This window comes from Felis catus, chromosome C1 (assembly GCF_018350175.1).
Source record: "Felis catus isolate Fca126 chromosome C1, F.catus_Fca126_mat1.0, whole genome shotgun sequence".
NCBI classification, from domain to species: Eukaryota; Metazoa; Chordata; class Mammalia; order Carnivora; family Felidae; genus Felis; species Felis catus.
In genome coordinates, this window is record NC_058375.1 from 185,513,637 (window position 1) to 185,519,498 (window position 5,862).

The following is a 5,862-nucleotide window of genomic DNA, read 5'->3' on the forward strand; positions in this document are numbered from 1 at the left end:
ATACAGAAATTCCATTGGATGTATTCCTGGAAAGAGTACGTGTGGGGAGAGGATAAAGAGAGAATAAGACTGAGCAGAGGGAAAAATTGAACTACAGTGAAATAGCCCCAGCTAATCTTCTGGGGGATCTCTAGATCTGAGATGACCCTTCAGAGTTGCTTGAATTGAAGTGAGGGGACCGGGCCTGTGTTGCACCCTTACTAACCAAATTGTATTGGATACGAGCTCCTTTGGGGAAAGAACACAGAATTGTATAAGGCAGCTCCCTCTGGCCTCACTAGGCGCCATCAGCTGGCAAGAATCCTGGTGGCTGGTAGAATAACCTCAGTCCTGAAGGAGGGGCAGGGAGAGAAATATGGGGCCTATTAATGCTATTCTGAAAATTTCATGAGATCGTGAATGTGGAAGGGCTTTAAATTTGTTCAACACTTTATAAATCTGTTATTTTTATTATTTCATAATTTTGACTTGGATTGGCATGGGCATGGAATTAGCCGTCATAGTCATTGACAAGTCATTGGCCCTTTAATGACAAGTCATTGGCCTTCAAATAGTCTATCATCTAATTCTAAGACTCCAAATTTCTGGTAGGTTTCAGAAAAATCTCTCACTGAGCATCATGCGGAAATGAAGGACCCACATTCGACTTCTTGTTTCCTATCCAAGATTTTTCCTTTAGTGAGCAGTTCTGAACATTTGAAGGGTTAAAGGCTAGTATCATTGCAAAGTTGAAACAGAACCATAAGTTTAATATTATTTTAAAGTTAAAGTGATTTAACATGACACCAAGCTTGAGTTAACATTCTACATGGTTGTAGAGATATTAGGGTTTAAACAGATGTCAGCAATTTTTTTAGAAAACGGAAATTGAGTTCTACAGATGGTGAAGACTGAGGAGCTCAAAGTGTTGTATAAAACATGTACACTCGAGTAAAAAGTAATCATCTTTATATTTCAAGTTTGAAGACGCCCTTTTGGTGATGAGGATAATTTTCAAGCCGATCAGACAGAAATCTATTTACCTTTTACTTCCATATCATACTTTTATTTTTCCTCTGCTACATTTTCTAATTATGGAAGGTATCTGTGAAGTAATATAGGACTTTATCCTTTCCCAATTCCCACCTTTATTCTACCTAATTTTTCTATTAGTGCAATATTATTCAACCTGCCTCATCACATTTTCCATAGTAACAGGCTATGGTGTTGTAAAAATCATTGCCTTCTAGATTTTTATTATTTTCTCTATGTAGTTGGACTTCTTTTAGAAACTTGCAATTTTCACACATTTATTTTAATGGAGATGCTCTTGCCATTTAAGGAAAGGTTTTCAGGGATGTAAGAAAATATTTAGGTATGTGAGTTTCACTCACCCTCATCAGTTCTTGCAGTTATACTATTTGGAATCAGAAGATAAAATTTTTCATAAATGATGAAACAAAATCTGCATTTTAATTTTTTAATTTTTTATTTTTTTAAAGTTTATCTATTTAGGGGGTGCCTGGGTGGCTCAGTTGGCTAAGTGTTCGACTTTGGCTCAGGTCATGATCTCACAGTTCATGGGTTTGCGCCCCGCATCAGGCTCTGTGCTGACAGCTCAGAGCCTGGAGCCTGCTTCAGAATCTGTCTCCCTCTCTCTCTGCCTCTCCCCCACTTGTACTCTGTCTCTCTGTCTCTCTCTCTCTCTCTCTCTCTCTCTCTCAAAAATAAACATAAAAAAATTTTTAAATCATAAATAAAGTTTATTTAGAGAGAGAGAGAGAGAGAGAGCACTCACATGTGAGCAGGGGAGGGGCAGACAGAGAAGGAGAGAGAGAATCCCAAGCAGGCTCGTGCTGTCATCACAGAGCCTGATGTGGGGCTAGATCTCACGAACCTCGAGATCATGACCTGAGCTGAAATCAAGAGTCAGATTCTCAACTGACTGAGCCACCCAAGCATCCCAAAATCCACATTTTTAAATGAGGGAATGTAAAAATACAACATCAACAAAATTATCACTTCCTGTTTTCTCCCAATCAGTTTTAGGTTTTTCCAAATATATAATCAATCTTCTGTACTTAAAACCCTGACTGCTGGAGAAGTTTGAAAAAAAACACACCCCACAATTTTGTTTGAACAGGAGGAGATTCCAGAGACTGGAAAGAGGACGAGGAATATGGGATCCACTGTGGAAAACATGTGGGACATAAGATGCCTCCATTTATAGGTGTGCTGGTTTCTAGCCTAAGACCCTGGGAAAAGTGTGTTGTAACAACAAAGCTACCAACCCTGGTGGAGAATATCTGTTCTATTTCCAGTACAAGGAAGATCCACACATAAAGACTGCCCCTGACTCCCAAACCATCTTACCCTTGAGGGCCAGAGTTCTCATTCACAACTGCCTGTCACCATACCCAGCATCCTCTTTCCAGTAGGTTCAGGAAGGACTTTCAGGGTCATGAAGGAGTTGAAGCCATACTAGATAAATGTCTCTTCCAGCAACTCCCAGTGGGACCACAATCCCTGCTTCCTCTACCAGTCTCCATCTAGAGAGTTCTATCACTTTGAGTCTTTCTCTCTCTCTGGCATGGCTCTACCTTATTGTCTTTAGAGAATATCATTAGCTGCTTATTCCCTGGTCCCCTCCCTCAGCCTTGAGGTTGCCTTGTTTTCCTCCTTCCATCTTTTGAAAATCACCCTGAGTCCTATCCTTTAAGACATGAGGGCTAGACTCTGTATCACTCACTGTTCTTCTTTACCGTCCCTTCTCAACAATGACACCAGCCACCTTTTAGTTAGCTCTGTTCCTTATCATGACCCTATAAGATTGAGTTTTACTTCAAATTTCTAATGAGAAAACTGAGACTTGGAAAGCTAAGTAACTTGTTCAATGCCACAAAGCTAATAAATGACAGCACTTAGACTATATACATCTCCCAGCATTACCCCCTTCAGCACATTACCTTCTGAGATGAAAAATAAGATTCTTATCCATCACAGAGATGGCAGGCGCCCATTCCCACCACACTTCCTGCACACTTCTCATGTGGCAACGTCAGGGTAGGTGGAAAAGGAGGACAGAGTGACTGCAGACCAGTGAAATCAGATATTTCTGAGCAGCTGTGGGGAGAGTAGAATTTCTCAAATAATATTGCTGCTACCGATGCCTCCCAACCCGAGGGCTGTGATTTACCAAACCAATAAGTAGGTTTACTTGAGAACAGACCAGAATTCTCCTGGATGTCCAGGAGAAGTCCCTGGATGGTTGTCAGTCACTTCAGCTTGAAAAGTGGAAGGCAATTCAAGAACCCCTCACTGTTCCAGCACTACAGATCCTAGTATCAATGAGATTGAAAAGATAACAGATCCTAATGCCTCGCTTAAGATGTCCAGACTTCCCATACAGACACCATTAGGTCAGGATAGCTACTAGGATCTGCTATTTTTTTTTTTTTCCAATCCTATGTTAATAGGATCAGCATTGCCTGAACATTGAGAGCTCCTGGAACCTCATTCCACTCAGCTCACTAAGTGGCAGATATCTGTTTTATATATGAATATCTTATTGCCATTTTAGCCTTTATATTAAACCTATTTTAAAAGCATAGCCCAAAGCCATCTCTGCCATTGGCTTCTTTCTCTTTGCTCTTTTCTTTGAGCTACAAACTGAGCACATCAATAGCTGCTCTGAAAGCTTTGATGCTTCTTTGGCAATGACTTCAGTCCTCTGCATTTACCACAGAACGGCAGTGACTGTCTTATGTGGAGAAGCATATTTGTGGTTGATAAAATGCTAGTTCAATAGGGGGAAAAAGTGAATTGATTATATTGAGCATTTTCAGAACTGTCACTTTTCTAAAAGACAAAAGAGAATAAATTTTGGTTCCTTCATTTATTCCATATATACACTGATTTTTAATTACAATCAAACATTATTAAAGGAAATCCAAGCGAAACCAGGGGGAAAATTATAACTATGGTTTAGTACATAGGATTCCATTTGGGCTGGGGTGGGGGAGGTTGGCAGGCGCTTTCAAGCATTTACATTTGTGCAATATTTGATTATGTACACAATTACTCTGAAAGTATTCTACTCAGTATAATTACATGGAGAATAATACGTGGTACGTAAGGTTCTGCAACCCTCTTTTACAGTCTGAATTCCGAGAAATAAGATTTCTACTGCCCTCTGCCTAAAAGCATGGTTTAATTCTATCATATCCTACTTTTTCATCCCAAAGATTTTTTTAGCTGAACAACTTTGCCTTTGGAACCCACCATCCTTCTTCCAAGAGAGGCAATGTGATAGTGGTTATTTATGTGCAGGGACCCAGCGACCAAGACTGTTTAGAATCAAGGCTGCATCACTTAGTAGCCTTATTAGCCTGTGGAGCTAGTTCCTTAATCCCTCTCCATTTCCTCAGCTGCAAAGTGGGTATAAAGCACTATCTGCTTCATAAGATCATTGGGAGTAACAAATGCAGTCCTGAGCACCAAGTTATTGAAGCATAGTAATAATAAAAGTTAGTTGTCATTATCACCAGGGCGATGACAGTCCTCAGTGGAACTGTGGGACAGACCATATTGTTTTAGAAGGCTCACTTGCCACATGAGAAGTAGTTTGATGGATGTGAGCAAAATCCCTAAAGAGATATGGATTCTGCTTTTGAAAATGGTTCTGGAAATGGCTCCTTCTTCTTCTGAATGACCAAGATGGTTCCAAGTCCTGGCAGGACAAACTGAGACCATGTTCCTTTGACTGACTATGTAAATGAATCCAAAACTAGAGTCAAGCTTTAATTTTGACATTATTCTTTCTTTTAAGGTGTTTTATCCTTCTGGGCCCTCCTAAGCTGTGGTGATAATGACAACTGGCACTCCAGGAATACTTTTCAAACATGGAAAGATTATTTGGCATTGGAGGGTGTTTGGGGAAAAAGGAGAGGCCTGCTTTGAAACTAGGATTTACAGTCACCTCTGGGCTCTGCTGCTGTTTCTCTGTTGATGAGCTTGTAATTAGATTATTTCATCAGCGTTTCTCAGTGAGTGGTCCTCTCAATCACCAGGGGGAGGGTGTTCATGAAAAGTGTGTATGCCTGGGCCCCACCCCAGACTTTTGGGATCAGAGGTGGGCAATCTGCATCTTAACCCGATTTCTGGGTGATCCTCATGCACACCCAAGTGTGAGAGCCTCTGATATCAAATACCATCGTGCATGTTAATGTCACTACTGACATTATTTCAGCTTCGAGCACTTCTCACTTTGTTTTGAGAAGGAGAAAGAGATCGTTAATACTTAAAATTATGTGTTCATTCATGGGCTATGGGCCTTACACCTTTACTTCTCTGTACATGGGAGTTATGAGAGCTCCTGAACTGTTTTTAATGTAAGAATGAATAAATGTTTAGTGTTTGGGGATCTCTGCTAAGAGGTGGTATAAATGTGCCAAGCATTATTATAGGAGAAATATGTAGGTGGGGTTGACATATGTGTGCCCCAAACCCCCATTTGCCATAATTTAAGAAAATAGATACCGAAGTGGTGCCAGTGAATCTTATAGCTAAGCTACTGTTTTGGCTCTGTAGAGGGAGGGCATGCTTAGCCCAAGGGAGCTATAAAACATCAGCTGAGCATTGATGGAGTTGGGAGTCAAATAGAAACCTGTTCTCCTGTGAAAACATGCACATATGTGGAATTGCATTGCTATAATCAGGACACGACCAAATTCACAGATGTGCCCAATTTTCTGTTTCCTCTATATTTTACCAGTTTCACGGCACAGTGACAAATGAGGAAAGTACTAAACCGATTTTGCATAGCATCTCATGGAAGCTGCTCACAAATCTCACTGGTGGGAATGAACCTCACAAATGTTAATA